At 35.1% G+C, this 17,063-nt stretch overlaps 1 protein-coding gene across 2 annotated transcripts in view; it reads left to right on the top strand.

Annotated features, from left to right (window-relative positions):
* The window catches only part of LOC141450850 (cyclic GMP-AMP phosphodiesterase SMPDL3A-like), a 577,559-nt gene that overhangs the window by 283,546 nt on the left and 276,950 nt on the right, over positions 1 to 17,063 (top strand). Inside the window, exon 3 of one of the 2 annotated variants that reach the window (XM_074121696.1) lies at positions 11,014 to 11,040. The exons of the other annotated variant lie outside the window; for it this stretch is intronic. The gene's annotated coding sequence lies outside the window, so the exon portion shown is untranslated. The remainder of the gene's footprint in view (positions 1 to 11,013; positions 11,041 to 17,063) is intronic. 2 annotated transcript variants of the gene reach the window in all.

Below are 17,063 nucleotides of genomic sequence, written 5' to 3'. Positions count from 1 at the left end.
TAACCTCAACAGGGCGTCCAGAACGTTCAGCGTCACTTGTGCCCATATGGCCACTCCGAAAATTTTGAAACCACTTATAAACTGTTCTATTCGAAGGTGCAGAGTCACCATAATGTTTATCAAGCTTCTCTTTAGTCTCCTGAGGCGTTTTGCCTTTCATAAAGTAGTGTTTAATCAACACACGATTTTTTTTTGTCCATTTTTTGAAAATCACTCGACTTCCTCGATTCAAACGAATGCCAAACACAAAGAAATAGACCGATCTGGCTGAAACTTGGTGTGTGTTCTTCCAAGAGATGCTACTAACTAAACATAACCTCGATACGCGCCAGTAGTGCTATCTCTCTGACTTTGCACGGACTTTTCAAACTACCCTCGTAGTGTGAGATATAGGATTTTTCTTTTTCAATAACCATTTGTGTGACATGGTCTCCTTTGGGATTATCATGGTGCAACCTGAGAGGCACAAAACAGGGAGATTTTTTTCTTGTCTTCCTCCACAAAGTTTACACAGAGGCCCCTCAATCAAGGACTCCCTTACACTGCGAAGAAAAAATAAAAGGCTTATGTGACGACCTATTCAAGTGATAGTACGAAGTTCTTTATTAATGATGTCCACATATTTCTACCAATCTTTTTTTTAGCATACAGACCAATCTGGTCTCGAAGTACCAGAGGTCTTATAACGCTGCCTAGCGAGTGGATGCTTTTCTGACAAATGATAACAATCTGTTCCCTCACCACTTGTCCACACAATGTGTAGCCCATAAATAGTATGTATGGATTCCCTGTAGCGCAGAAAATTAAGATTAAGCTCTGTTGTTGATTTCCGGCATCTGTAGGCTATCATTACTGCACTAAGTGCATCCATTTTTTGTTTTGTTTTTAATTTATCTATTTATAATCTACATTAAATATATATCCAATAAGTGAATATGTTAATGGTGCGAGATGAGTGGGAGGAAAGAAACTATCCAGCAGTAACCCTCTGCTCAGGAAATCGATGATTATTATGATGATCTAAAGACCTCAAGGAAGTCTCGGGGCCACTGGCGATTCAGGCAGCGTAGTGGATTGTCAGAGGAGGCAGGAGACAGTACGAGAGGATTAGAGCAAGTAGAGAGAGCAGTGTGGAATTTTGGATATTTTGTCTTGGCAATTTGTCGTACGAATGGAATGTTGAGGTCGTTGTGAAGAGTGAGGTTAGTCACCGTAGAAAGGAGCGTCAACTATCTGTCGGAGTAGTTTTGACTGAAATGTCTGTACAGTCCGTATGTTTGTAGGTTTGGCTGAAACCCACAGCTCTAGTCCCGTAAGTCCACATAGGTTGGAGGATAGTATTGTACCATATATCATCCGTTTGAGTTCAATAGGCAATTTTATAGAGTCGACTAAGTAGCTTACAAAGTCGTTTGACACGTTTTGTCATTGCATATCTCTTAAGTTATGTGAGTGGATTCCAAGTGGTGCGTTTGTCTACGAAGAGCCCAAAGTAGCTCACCAGTTCTATGCAAGGAAGTGGATTGTTAAAGACAACAAATAAAACCAAAAATTATCAAAGTAAATTTTCTAGATTGATTAGATTGTAGCAACATTGATTCTTAAATCGCAATCATCTACCCTTCCGTCAATACCATATTTATTTAAGGAAACTACTTTAAGTGAATCATGTGATTATAATCTGTAATATTTAGAAATTAATATGGTTTTACCTTTGTGCCATCTTTCAATTTCCAGCGAAGCACATAATGAAATTCACTGATATTTGTACATTTTCCAGCAATGGTAATAAATTAAATTAAAAGGGCCGTATAATCATATCAAAACCCAAGGGCCTACATGCACGCCCTGTAGAGTCTATAAGCTCTTGGTCCTCTTGAAAGCAGCGCTCTTATTACATCATCTAAATGAATAGGCGTAATGATTTCGCCGCAATACCATTGCGACCGTTCAAAGCGGGGGGGGGGGTTGGTTTCAGAAGGGAGAGCCCTATGTGGGTGGAAAAAGGGTACCTTTGAATCGTTTATAGGCCATTCATTATACTGTGCGGTATCTATTGGATACCCCTAGCTATTCATTTTATAGCTAGAAATGATCCAGCTTTACCCGTATCAAGTGCACACAGTGAAATACAGTATCATTTTCAAACAAATACACACCATATACTCATTCAAACATATTGTGATAGAGTGCCGCTCTGAAGAAGCCTGTATCCTTTATCGTTAGCCACACTGACTGGGATTCTCACCTAATTACAACTTATAGATCGGCTACATAATTCTCATTAAAATTCATTTTCAGATTATTAAAACTGTCCCCGTTTGATTAGCATTTCTAATCAAAGGGAAATTCTTTTTCTTTTTTGTTTAATAAAAAAATAAGTTTAACTATGTATATTGATTAAATCCTGGTTTCTGCATGCAAATTGGATTGACGAAGGGATCGCATAATCAACAAAAATGAGCAAATAAATAATGAAGAAAAAATTCTAATGACAGGGTGGTTCTCTGTAAAAACGTTTTTAGGTCTCTAAAATATTTTTCAATTAGCTTAGTTTTTCAATTTGGCATTTAAATGTTTTCACATTTTTTTTTGGCTTTTTTTTTTGGCATTGGCTTTCGCCATACAGCCAGCATCGTCTAGGTGCTTATCACTAGAATATCACTCACTCTCCATTCTTACTTATAAATACATTCGCTTCACTCATTCATCCCTCTACTATATACAACTATTTACATACAAACTTACAACTAATGGATGGAGCAGTACTCTGTGCTCCTGCCATCCTTACAGCTTAACCGAAATTGAAATCACGTAATCCTTCTGTAATCATTTTCTTCCATTCATTTTACAACTTTTAAATACACTCATATTTCAATGCTAGCTCTGCTATAGACTTAAGCACATATATGTTGGTGGAGAATATAATGTCTTCGTAGCGAAATGGTGCATCTAAATACTTTGTATAATTCGTCAAACATTCGTTTACTTTCTACTACATACCGTGGACATATCATTATTATATGCTTGAAATCCTCCTCCTCATTGCAATCTAAGCAAAGAGGAGAGTGGATCTTTTGTTGATCCTGTGAAGAGAAAATGTTGATTGGTCATCTGATCCTCTTACAGATAATGAAAACACGTGAAAATTACACTAATTTCATTTGTACAACTTTAAAGCAAGTTTACAATGTAAGATCTATCACAACACTAACTATAGTTGGGATAAAAACTATCTTATACTTTTACTATCTTGTATCATTATTATATGTTTGAAATCCTCCTCCTCATTGCAATCTACGCAAAGAGGAGAGTGGACCTTTTGTTGATCCTGTGAAGATACGATCCGCACACCGCGTGGTTCGCTCTCAGCCTGCTTATTGTCATAACAACCCATTTATTAGTGACAGTTCCCTTATAAACCATGGTTGTCTAGGTAACTGATCTGCCATAGTTTTATAGAATCTCCCTTTATCACCATTATTTTAATCTGTCTGCCATTTTTGGTAGTGCTGCTTCACATTTTCCTCTTGAAAAAGAAAGGAAAAAGTAAGATGCCAATTTTTGCAGGCTTAAACTTGGTAAAGTTCAGGTGATTCATTACGAGAGATCGGTAGAAACAATCCAAAATTGACCATAAAATGGAGACCATTTTGATAAGAACAAACTTACAGGGATTTCTCTTACATTTATTGGGGGGTAAATTACTCTTTTTTTTTCCAAATTCCAAAGTTAAAAACATTTTATTAAAACAATATTATTCCCAGCATTATCTGGAATATAAATCACAGCAGATTGCAGCAGGAAAAATAATTAATCTATCAAATCGAACAATGTGATACGCAGTATGAATACATAAAACTGGATTGGTTGCTTAATTCAATGGTTTTTTTTTTTAAAAAAAGTAAATTGTAATTGAAACAGCGTCACAATCTGGGGAATATAAATAAATTCGTAGTTTTGTTGGCAAAAGTGCTTGTTTTTAATGAAATTAACACACAACAATGGCATTTCTACTTTTTGGAATCCCTATATTCTGGAAAATAAATTGCATTAACCATTCCGACAATTGGGCGTCCATGTTAATTTACATCTTGTTTTCTCTCTGGATGAGGATATACATATGTAATTATCATCAAATTTTTGATCATAGGGGTATGAACAAAAAACTCTCTCCATGAATCAATTAAAAGTGTAGAATAAATTATCCAGGAACATTATTTCAAATAAATTTGAACATCATCGAATTCGGAAGGGTCTAAACTACACTTTTGATTGCAAGTTTTGGGATAGGGATGTGTAGGGAAGAGTGGAATGATGATGTTACTACGTTCTTTCGAAATGTATGAAGTCTTCGTTGCTGATGACAGGTGGAATTTTACACACATCTCAGAAATCTAGGGAAAGCGATCTAAGGAGACCCTTCTTTCAGCACCTGGTAACTTCACAGGTGTATAATTCTTCCTTGGCTGATGGAATCGCAGTCAGTTAGAAAGGTGGATTGGATTATACCTCAATCTCCGCTAAGTAACATGTAGACCTGGTATTTCTGGATGAGTAAGAGTAAGCCTGATTACCTGTTGTTTCTTGATGCGTAAAGTTAAGCCTGAATGTAGACCTTGTATTACTTAATACCTGTATTACTTAATAATAAGGGATTTGCCTGAATGTAGACCTGATATTTCTGGGTGCATAAGAGTTAGTCTTAATGCCTGTTGTTTCTTGATGCGTAAAAGTAAGCCTGAATGTGGACCTTGTATTTCTTGATACATTAAGGATAAGCCTGAATGTAGAGATGTTATTTCTTGATACGTAAGGGTAAACCAAAATATAGACCTGGTATTTCTTGATAATTAAGGATAAGCCTAAATGTAGAGCTGTTATTTATTGATACGTATGGGTAAACCTATATATAGACCTGGTATTTCTTGATAATTAAGGGTAAGCCTGAATGTAGACCTCGTATCTCTTAATACTTGTATTACTTAATAATAAAGGATTTGCCTGAATGTAGACCTGATATTTCTGGATGCGTAAGAGTAAGTCTTAGTGCCTGTTCTCTTGATGCGTAAAAGTAAGCCTGTAAGTATCCTTGTATCACTTGATACTTAAGGATAAGCCTGAATGTAGAGCTGTAATTTCTAGATACGTAAGGGTAAACCTAAATATAGACCTGGTATTTCTTGATGCGTAAAAGTAAGCCTGAATGTGGACCTTGTATTTCTGGATGCATAAGAGTAAGTCTTAATGCCTGTTCTCTTGATGCGTAAAAGTAAGCCTGAATGTGGACCTTGTATTACTTGGTACTTAAGGATGAGCCTGAATGTAGACCTGGTATTTCCTGAAAGAGACTGAGTTATAGAAAAGGACTGAGGATTGCCTTTGATTGTCGCAGTAAAAGAATCACTTTTCACACGAGTCACACCAATAACTAACAGTTACCACACAGTTGATTTCCAAATTGAAGCAAAATTTTGTTTTTGAAACTAAGGAACATTTTCTTTATCGAATTTTCCATATTATCATTTTTGTTATTGGAAATTGTAATATAGAATACATCTTTATTATTAATATAAATATGTACAAAAAATGAAATAAATGTACGAAGTGTCAATGTGCAAAACATTGCAACCTTCTTAACAAGTGCTAGTAGAAAGGTTAAGATGTAGGATGAGAATGCAGGGAAAAAGGAAGGAAAAAACTGCAGCTTTTGCTACTTGTTTCCTTTTAGCATTTATATGAATAGAATATTAGAGACCAAAAATTAAGAATATTTAGGTTTTATAAATGGGGCGCTAATGCAAACGGATATTAACTTGCCATCAATCAAAGCCAATAGAATACAAAATTTCATTAAAAAAAAAAGTAATGCTCAAAATAACTCATTAATAATAGTGATCAAATTAACAAATTAAAATTGGTAAAACAGTTTTTTTTTGTTTTTTAATCAATTTCAATATCAGTTTGCAAACTGCTGATCTGATGGATTTCATTTGCAGAATCTGAGCTAGTGATTGGACGGAGGAGCAACCGAAAGTTCCTGGAATGAGATTCTACTGGAACGCAATTACTTCAGCTCTATCCACCAGCGCGTTTGTCATTTCATTGCCTTGTTCACTCCACTCCAGCAATAATCCTACATCCATTCTCTAGTCCACATTCCTATCCTATTTCCCTTAGTGCCTTCCAAGTAGAGAGAGTATTTGAATTTCCCTTTTAAAAAGTTTAAAAGTAGATTCATTAAATATTTCCACAGAGATCTGATATTGGTAAAAAAAAAATTTTTTTTTGTTCTTTCTAGCAAATCTTTTATGAATTAAAAGATTAGAAAAAAGAAAATATGGGACGAAAAAAATAATTTACTGTTTTGTCAGAGAAAATATTTGAGTTCGAATCTTGAGAATAATATTAGAGGAAGTTATATCAGTGTTGACTACAGCTTTTTGTTGGGATATAATGCAATATTGTTTTACTTATCAATTAATTTTGAAACCCATCTGGGCGCATGGAATAGAGCTGTGGGGTTCAACCAAACGCTCCAATCTCCAAAGGATTCAATCGCTACAATCTAAAATACTTTGAACTATGGTAAACGCTCCATTTTATGTCTCCAACCTGGACTATACACACCTTAACATTCCTTTTGTCACCCAAGTTGCTAAAACACAATACAGAAAACTCCACTTCAGCCTACAATCTTATATAAATCCTCCTCTAGCTCAAAATCTTTCTTCTAGAACTCTTCCTGATAACCCGGTCAAGACGTCTTAAAAGACAGTGGCCTCGTGATCTCCTCTCAAGTGAAGAAAGTGACTAACCATTTAATATTTTGGAGTGTTACCACTGGGTAACTTTTCCAGGTAATCAAATTCAATAAAAACCAATTAAAAATAAAAAAGGAAAAAGATCGATAAAACAATGATGAAATTGAAAATAAATTTTTTGTAACCATAAATGAGGAAACTTGTGTAAATTGTTTTACATAAAAGTAATCTTGGATGTCCATAATATCCAACAGTGAAGCTATATTCACTTAGCTAAACGTCATACATTACTATTTACTTTAAATTTCTGGCCCAAGTTGATAGCTCTACTCGTCCGGAGGGGCCGGAGAGCCCGCTTTACGATAATTTAATATGAGTTGGGTGTTTATTAACCTGCTCCTTCCGGCGCTAGATATGAGTTTATGGTGTACATAAAGATCCAACATCTTACTTTATATCGGTGCCGTGAACTTTTAGTTTTTTTCGTTTATTTCCTTACTCTATTGTTTCTTAAATAAAGCCTGCCTTATTTTCTTAGTAAGTTCCTTTCAATAAATAAAGCTCGCGAAGAATATAAAACCTTTCTTCATTTATAAAAACTCTACATTCTTTTTTGTGGAATTTAAAAGATTATCTTCACCTTAATTCCTTGATTCTTTGCCCACCATCTCGTAATACGTAAAAAAATTATAATAATAATAATCTCTTCAACAAAAACTTACAGTTTAAAAAGTTGAGTATAAGGTTTGATTAAACGCCAAAATGTACACAAATCAGCTAGTACCCAACATTTTTTTCATCTAGTATCATATTTTTTAGAATGTATTAGATGCCACAGACCCTTGTGCTGGCCTTTTATCACCCATAGATATTTTTCTGTTAGAATAATCAAAAGATGTATCTCATCATCATAGTTAGCATTAAAAAGGCACTTCATTTTAACTCTATTCCAAATTATTCTTGTGATTTATCTTTTTTCTGAACAATCGTCACATTCACTCGCACATTAAGGAAGAAAAAGGGAGTTGGTCTTTTATTGTTGTAATTTGAATTACGGAGTTAAAACGAAATTTCAGACTTAAATTCGTCTTACGTGAAGCCGAGCGGTTAGAGGCGAGACCAGTAAAGCTAATATGTATTGTGGTACTGGGTTCGATTCCCTGTCTCTAGGCCTTGGATTTTATTTAATGGTTAATATGAGAAATTTACAGTAAAGTATGTTTGCTAGTCGCCTCCGTCCACGACACCTAATTGGTAGTTGGACGTTAAGCCCCGCCTGAAAAAATAGGCGCTTACTTTACTTTACTCGTCTTACGTGAGCACTAATTACATAGTTAGTAACAAATAAATAATACTTGTAATTATAGTTCATTCATTTTCAAACTTTAATTTAATGTAGCCCTTTAATTGAGTGCTTGTAAAGAAGTTTTATAACCAACTAAAAATATGCATATCTATTTTATATTATATATACGATAACATTGTGGGGAGAACACCTAGATTAACAATGTAATTGAAGAAAACTACTTTAACATTTAATATTGACAAATTAGACTAATTATTAATTACATATTGTTATTAACGCGTAACTACTTGGTAAAGTAAAGTACCAATCAGTTTAATTGAACAATGAACTTAAACCTACTTCTTTCTGCTGCGCTAAACTTCCACTTAAATCAGAGGTTAAAAATCACTTGATATCTATAATAATTACTACATTTTTGTAAATTCCACCTTTTTAGCGTGTTCCATCTTGTTCCCCAAGTTAAGGACTAATTAGTCTTAAGGCAAAGCCTTAACCTGTTCCAATGCAGCCCTCTGCCAAAAACCACCAGCAAAACTAACAAAATATCGTCTCACCAATTAACTGCACTTGCAATCATTTTAGTCTAGCTATGCTAGATCAGAGGACCTAGATCGTTCTGTTCATAAATATCAGTTGTGAAATGCATAGTTTTTTGTTTATTCACAAAATTGGTGTGTGTTGAATGGAAGAGGTAAATAGTCAAGTTTGAAAAACATTCTACAATCACCAATACTACTTTACTGAATGCATTTTCCACAATTTTGAGATCAGGAGCTGACGATTTTCTGTAGCATTTGTTTTATAGTAATGCTATTAATGGTAATATGTTTAAATATTTGTAATTTCAAAATAAAAAGAGCGGTGGGGTTCAACCAAACGCTCCAATCTCCAAAGGATTCAATCTAAAATACTTTGAACTATTGTAAACGCTCCATATAATGTCTCCAACCTCGACTGTACACACTCACATTCCTTTAACATTTCTTTTGTCACCGAAGTTGCTAAAACACGATACAGAAAACTCCACATCAACCTGCAATCTCATATAAATCCTCTAGCCCAAAATCTGCCTTCTAGAACACTTCCTGACAACCCGACAAGACGCCTTAAAAGACAGTGGCCTCGTGATCTCCTCTCTAGTGAAGAGAGTGACTAATAATCTGATGTTTTGGAGTGTTACCACTGGGTAACTTCTCCACTCGTTTGCATCATTAATTACTCTGTCATCATTGTTACTTATGTATAGAGCCAACGCGCTGATTGTAGAATTCCCAGAACCTCGACAATTAGAGAGAGAGGTAAGAAGTTTTTGCTCCAGATAATCTTTTTATTATGCTATTAGGCAAAGACCAAAACAAATTGTTCAGAATACAGTAAATATCTGAATTTTCACGACAAAGTCATTAGAAAATTTCGTGATATTTATTCTATACTTTCCATAAGCCTAACAGTTATATAATTCCATTTTCTATGAGCCTAAATCCTATTAGTTTACTGCCAATGTTATATGGCTCCCTATACTTCCTGCTTTAGGGCCGGAATTATGGAATTAATAAACATAACAATAACAATGATCCTTAGATTTTATAACCCTAATTTCATTTCGTAAGGGTTTATAAATGTTACTAAATACTTAAACTGTTGACCTTTTTTTTTTACAGCGTACAGGAAAGGTTATTACTATTGGAAATGACACGAGTTAGGACTGGTAGTAGGCCAACTCTATCACCGGGGTTAAAGCGGCCAATGAAAGGCTATAAAAATGGTTCCATACCTGGGTTTGGGTGATTAGAAGCGGTTCTCTCGTTTTTTTTTTTTACACCCGGTGGATTGGGTGAGCTGTCTGGGAGTTGGAGTTGTTTCAGTGGGCCAGCAGAGAGCTCTGTGACCATTGCCAGAACCACCCTAGGGTGACCCAGTTTTGTGGCTTCCATTTACAAACTTTTGTTGTTGTGATGTTTCAGCACGAACGGGTTAGGGGATGTTCTTTGAACCAAATCCACTTGGAAATAATTTGTAACTGATTAATACTATTTTACATTTCCTTAATTTTATTAGGAGAAGGGGATTATTGAGATCGCGGCAAATGTTTGATATTGAGTTTTCCCATAAAATACTTTGTTATGAGGCCCGCTGAACTTGGTACCTCTGTTTCCATACCATTATCTCTTCAGATTCTGGAGTTTTGGCCCGAAATTAGTCAACTAGATGAGCATACAGCGTATCAACAACTTTGTCAAGTGATTGTTCAGGTTTTTCTTTTCCTGAAAATTCCTTCAACGATTCTTTGGCATTGTTGAAGTCGCCCTAAATGCAAAATTCAATTTTTTTTTTGAGAGAATTTCATGGAACTGAATTTTAATCACCCTACTGCCATTTAATAATATTCGTGACACAAACCATCCAAAGATAGTTAATTCAAAAATAAGCTAAAGATCATGAACTCCATTCATCAAACAAACCAAAAGGATATACTAGTTAACTGCAACGACTATCCTGATTAGACTTCCAAACATTTGGTGATAAGAATGGAACAACACGAGAGAGGGATACGTGACAACAAAAAGGAAACTATTTTCTTCGTTTTCCACGCCAAAACATTCCATAAAATTTTCCAGTGACCATTATGGATAAAGAAAATCACAAAAACTAAAGGAAAACTTAGCCAAAGATCCTACCTTAATTAAAATACAGCATTGACATGAGCCAAATTAACACTGACAAAATCAAAACTTAAGAAGGCAGTGGGCAACTGCTGCCAATACAGTTACCTTGGTTAAAACCAGAACCGAGTGTAACCTCCACAAGATCATACCTACTCACACGTAGCACATCACCGTAAAATATCATCATATCAGTTAGTAAAAATATAGTTCATATCTTTTTTATACTATAAAAAAATAAATTCCTGTAAATTAATGTTAATTTTCTGTTTTGTTTCAGGTGGGTGGCTGAATACGTCAATAACTTGTAAGTGCTAATTATGTCATTGTTTGTTACGTAATTTATGACGTCTCGACAATCTTAAAATGACTTTAAAATTGTATAACCTAATTAAAATTCGCTAGAAAATTAGTCTAGATTAAGTGCCATTAGAATTAGCACATCTTTGTTAATAAGAAGTTCCTATTTTTCAGCCTAGGAAAAAACTATACTTAAAAAAATCAGGTCCTTTTTGTTGCACAAATGCAGTGATGAATAAATACCTAAAACTGATAGTTTCCACTTTAAGATACAGTTTTACCTTTCCAATGATTTCGTAAGCAAACTCCATGCCAGCAGAGTGGCTAAAATCCAGTTGCTCTTCGATTCTTGGTTTGAGAGTTGACTCAGCTTTTACTTGGAAATGATCAACTTCTTTTTACTGCAGATAAGTGATCTTTAGTACCAAAATTTCTTGAACTAACGTTGCGTGGCTACGTTAAGTCACTCTTACATACTAACCTTACTCTTATCAATATGAATATATAGGTTTCGTGACCGTAAATTGTTAAACTTAGGATTCAAGATTGGCGAGGAATCGGTCAAATAAAAAACAAACTCGTCTTCTTGCCAACGTTTCGACAATTATTCAGGGCATGGCTACGCAGTTTCTGTAACTCAACCAACCCGCATAGCCACGCCCTGAAGAGGACAATATATTTGTCGAAACGTTGGCAAGAAGACGAGTTTGTTTTTTATTTGACCGATTCCTCGCCAATCTTGAATCCTAAGTTACTCTTATCACTATTTGAACCATAAATATAAATAATTTTTCCAGCTTTCTCAACTAATTTAAAAGAAAATTTGCTATAAAATACAACTAGGTATTAAGTATTTCATTTGGAAAAACTTTTTGAAAATTACACTTGTAAAAAACAGGGAACATTCCTTCTAACATAATATTATATAGGTGGCAGAGCAGTAAATTATTATTCAGTAAGATCCCTTTACCGATAATGCTTAACATGACAGTAACCCAAGATCCTTTTCAAAAATAAATTTTCCTAGAGAAGTAGCTGTAAAGAATATCAAGGGCAGAAGAAGTAGAGATAAGAAAGTTGATGTATGTGTCCGTTTTAAAAGAAAGATGGCCGAGAAGAAGTAGAGAGAGTCCTGTTTCAGGAAGCGAAGGAGACTTGTCCAGTGATGGAAAGAGGAGATTGATGAGCAGATGTAGGTGGGTAGGGTTTGATTTGGGCCGGTGGATGTGGAGTCTCAGGGGTATGAAATAGGAAGGGACTGGATAAGTAAATATCTTAGCCTGTGTGGCGCTCTAGCCGTCAGAATGAGTTGGTGCTCCGTTTTTTTTGGAGAAGCGAGTAAATGTTCTTAGTTCGATAGAATATTTTTTTTTTTTTTAAATTACGGACAATGAATTTCGCTTTAGAAGAATTTTGAAGAATAAAGAATTTATGGGAAAAGAGTAATTATCTTCTGAATTACTCTTACTGAGCTAAGTGGCTAAATGAATGGTGGTCTATATTCGACAAAACAAAGCCGTGCTTTAGACTTGAGTTCTGCTAAGAATTCCCAATAATGGATAAGGATCTAATCGATTTATTTCAGTGCAGAGTGACCGAGCTGGTCATTAAAGGACTTCTTCGACTAATCCATCTTTGTCCTTGTTCTTTTTCTCTTTAAAGTCAGAATGAATTGATGCTCTATTTTAAGAGCCAAGAGTTTAGTGTTTTTAGTTCAATGGTATATAGTTCTAAAACTATAAAAAATAGTTCGTAGAAAATAGGGTTTGTAATATCTCTACTATTACCAGAAAGAACTCTAGAATTATCCCAGATATTCTTCACTAACGTTTTTATACAATTTTGTATTTCAACTCAACATACGTTATTATTATCACATGACAATTAATACTAGTAACTAAACAACCATATAACAGGGTTGGGTCCACTGTGTAGGATAAAATCAAAAAAATAAGATTTCGCTATTCACGATCGTAGTTCCTTAAACAATTATGGGTCAATTTGATCCTAACTGCCTTTGATACACCAGCCAACTTTAACCTAATTTAATATTTCAAGAATTCAAAAAGGAATAAGTATTCTTGAGAAAATTCCGTCCGAAACTTCTAAATGGAAGACTCTTTATCATTTAATCTCCAAACTTCTGTCATCTCTTCCTTTAAACTAAATATCTCTTTCTGAATCTGTCTCTCTCTCTCTCTCTTGTATCCTCATTCCATTTCCAGCTTTTCCTTTCAAACACTTTTGCTTCAAACATGGCTTAACTGTTTTCCTTCCTCTTAAATTGCGTATGAAATAGGCTCTTGCTTCTTTTGCACAAAATCTTTGATTTCACTTGCCTACCAAATAGGGGACTTATTTTTAGGATTCAAAGGTTTTCCGCTTATCAAGGAAGCTCTGTTATGAATGTTTTTTGGGATCCTCTGTAAGTTATTATTAGGTTCAAATGAAACTACTTCATTACTTAGTATTGAAACGATTAACAACGGTCGATATATTCAATTTTCTTCTTCTTTTGGTCCCATCCTTACTATCCTTAAAGAATTTAGGGCCCCTCAACATCTATCGTCTATCTCTTGCCCTTGTCCTTCATTACTTCACTCCCTTCCTTCTCATATCATCATGCACGTCATCCATCCACCTCGTCCGGAGTTTTCCCCATTTTCTGGACTTCCATAAGCAGGAAATTCTGTCTCCAAGCTTTCCATATGTGCAAATGTATGCGAAGAAGTCATCGCACAATCGTCTCAGTTCGGCATTTCTATGGATCCTCCAATGAATGCTTTCACACTTCCTTTTCCCAAGTTTTTGGTCACTGGACCTTCTATCTTTCCTCGTTCTTAAGTTAGTTTTGATGCTAGCCATTAATCTCTTAAATAATAATTCCATCTTTCATTCTACTCAGCTGTTTCCATTTCTAATTAAATCTAAATTATCTACTAGTGACTATCACTTATTTAGCTACATTCTTTGTTACATTTCTATGTAGTATTGCTATTTCTATGCACTAATAGGGCTGAATTGTCCAATATCCACACTAAAATCAGTAAAATTTAAGTTTATTCCCCCAAAGTAATCCTTTAGTTTACATTTATCAAGTAAAGTCGTATTTGTTATCATTACAAGAATTATGTTTCCTGATCACAATCTAAATGCAAAATCATTTTACTAGATAAATTAGTCGCTGTCCTAAAGGTAACAACTAGCCTTAATTTTGTATTTGTGTTGTACCACCAAGCTTACGACCTAGGTACTAGGTTTATAGTCAGAGCTTATATAAACGAATAAGAATTGTAAGGTGCTTGTTCATCCTGACTCGTTTAGATACTCTGTACCTCAACAAATCAGGGACGAAGATACACTGAACGTTTAAGGCAAACGCACGTAGTGTAAAACAAATTACAAATTTTTCATAAATATAAGAGAATCTAAGCTTCTTGATCGAAAGTTTCGCAATAAAACAGACAATTATTTCAGCTGAAATTGGCAATAAGCTTTCTTCTCTTTGGATTAATGAATCGGTGACCAGAAAAGATGAACAGTACTGGCAAATACGTTTACTACGTATTACCGTGCCACGGTAGCCGAGCGGTTAGAGGTGAGACCTGTAAAGCTAATATGCATTGTGGTACTGGGTTCGATTCCCGGTCTTAGGCCTTGGATTTTATTTAATGGTTAATAAAAGAAATTTACAGCAAAGTATGTTTGCTAGTCGCCTCCGTTCATGACACCTAATTTGGTAGTTGGACGTTAAAAGCCTGCATGAAAAAATAGGCACTTACTTTACGTTTACTAGTTTTGAAAATTGTAGAAATGTATAATTACTAGAGACTAAGTTAATTTCAATTATAGCAAAGTTATAATCGGAATAGTTAGTTACTTTTGAACTTAGAAATTCCCTTTGAACCTTTTTTGTCCTTTAGATTAATGTTAAGTTTTTTATTTCTTTTTTAAGTGAACTACAAAGAATTATTCTCTTTTTTAAAACACCTACGTAGGCCCTAAGTGGTGAATACTTCTCTTATCTGGCAGAAATATCAGTCATTATCTGCCTTTTATCAGATGAAAGGGTTAAAAAAACATTAATTTTAAGCATATTACTACGTTTTACGAAACTTCTTTCAAAGTAACTGTCAAAAAATATGTTCAGCAAATTGTTAATCACTAACAACATACATGATGGACTTAGCTACTGTTTTAGGCAGCAAAGGGATTATAATTGTCAAGGTGGGGTTTACAAGTGAACGTTCATTCGGTGAATGGAGGTCCCCATTATAGCAGTTATATGCACACGATCTAATGAAAAGGGTCCAGACCCTGTGATTACAGAAATGACATATGGAATATTAAACTAGTAGATTGCAAACAGGTAAACCATTCCAATTAAATATCTGTGACGCACGTACAAACAGACATTGGTGGTGGTGGTGGGGGGGGGGGTCTCTCAAGCTTTGCACAACCAGTAATGGTGGTCATATTGCGACGTTTATGGTGATTATAATGACGTCATCTACTTTTTACCACATTAACGTTTGTTTGGTACATTCACGTCATGTCCCCTAAGATTACTTTATCAAAGGAACATTCTAGACATTATTCTCGAGAATCGAATGTATCATATTTCCGGTCTCAAACTAAAGATTTGAATTAACCTGAATAAATTAGCAAACAATACGCGAAATTATTAATTTTTAATTCTAGAGTTGAAAACTAGTGCTAGGCAATTAATTGTTAATTCTATAAAAGGTAAAAAAAAAGAGACGAAAGAATTTTGAAATGCACTTTAGGTTCACTTAATTGCAATGTTTGGTTGAATTGCACATTTTATTTCAGTTTGCATTAGGCTGGAGAACAATTCATTTAAATTAGTATCATTTCGTTTAAATAGTGATTACAATTTGGAAAGTATTTATAAATGGAGGTACTCCCCACAATTAGAGTTCCAATTAATGGAGGGTGCATATATAATTTTGGGCTTTGTTTTTATCAATAGTACAATCATTTACATTGTCAGAATCAATAGTTTTCCCTTTTTTTTGTGTGTGTGTGGTTTAAGATCCTGGAAATTCACTATTCATAATCTATGTACGGACATTGCGATATATTGCAACTTGTCAACTGGGAATAACGAAGAGCAGTTGGCAGAACTGCTAGAGTTGAACAGTTGTTCCGTTGTTATGAACTAAAGCGATTACTGTCTGCTACGTTTGCGCCCAATAACAAAAGTTGGCGTGGGCTTTCTTTCTTCTTACAGCTCTCGGCTCAGCAGAAATGGCCGCACATTTGAAGGGGGAAATTAGATACCCAGTTTCTTCATCACTAAGTCCTTTCCCTGTATCCTTATTTTTTGTTTGCCTTTTTTTTTCCATTCTCGAGGCTTGCATTTTCTTATGATTAGGATTTATTCTCTCCAGCTTTATTGCCAACTGACTCTGCCTTTTTTTTTTTTGGAGCACTCTGGATATCACTTATGTTTTTCGTGTCAGATAAAGGGGGGTAAAAAATATAGGGCAAAACTAGCAAACGTTTTTGAGTTGTACTTCGGTGCGTCCAAAGAGATCTATTGATCACTACCGCCTACGCATTGCCAAGTTTACTAGTAAAGTTACGATGAGCCGGCAGTTATTGATAACCACTTCAAATGCCAAGACCCACCTTTTTCGAATAGCCTCCCAATTCTGAAGAAGAATCACCCTCTAAATTTAAGAAAACACTGAGTATTCTAGGGGTTATTGTATGTGTAACATGTTGATAACCAAACAGTCTCTCCAACGGAACGCCAGCAATAGCGAAAGAAGGCCGATAGTCGCACACTCTGATGTCAAGACTGTTCTGAGAAGTGTTCTTCCTATTAAGGTTGGAAACATAGTGGAGCGAAGAGCAAAGCGGCGAAATCAAACACAAGTTAGCATATGGGACCGCGCATAGTGGCGAGCAAAGCGAAGATAGAGCAACGCTATCTATAGAGAGTGTATGTTTTCGCCGCTTTGCTCGCCGCTCCACTATGTTTCCAGGGAGCCAGATTATACG

Source organism: Rhodnius prolixus, unplaced genomic scaffold (assembly GCF_049639745.1).
Source record: "Rhodnius prolixus isolate KJV_2025 unplaced genomic scaffold, Rpr scaffold_8, whole genome shotgun sequence".
NCBI classification, from domain to species: domain Eukaryota; kingdom Metazoa; phylum Arthropoda; class Insecta; order Hemiptera; family Reduviidae; genus Rhodnius; species Rhodnius prolixus.
Note: the sequence above shows the minus strand (reverse complement) of the source record. Positions and strands in the feature narration are given on the sequence as shown.